This window comes from Wasmannia auropunctata, unplaced genomic scaffold (assembly GCF_000956235.1).
Source record: "Wasmannia auropunctata unplaced genomic scaffold, wasmannia.A_1.0 LD336106.1, whole genome shotgun sequence".
NCBI lineage: Eukaryota > Metazoa > Arthropoda > Insecta > Hymenoptera > Formicidae > Wasmannia > Wasmannia auropunctata.
In genome coordinates, this window is record NW_012026784.1 from 9,874,606 (window position 1) to 9,874,941 (window position 336).

A 336-nucleotide genomic window follows, 5' to 3' on the forward strand; every position below is an offset into this window, starting at 1 on the left:
TGAAATAAAAATAAACAATTCAACAATGTAAATAAAATAAATTGATTTTTCAGATGCCTGCACTATTTTAGTTCGAGCGAAAAGTTGAAGGTCCACACTGTTGACTGTGGGGAGATGAACGAATGCGCGATCAGATTACCGAGCGAAGACAACAAGTGGCTGAGTTTTAACAATTACAGCAGGAAGGAATGCGTCCCGTTTGTCGTGTATGCCGACCTGGAATGTATCCTGACAAAAATGGAAAGAGATCCTGAAACACCAAGCTACAAATATCAACATCATCAAGTATTTAGCATAGGTTATTACGTACACTGCTCGTATAATGACGCGTTATCG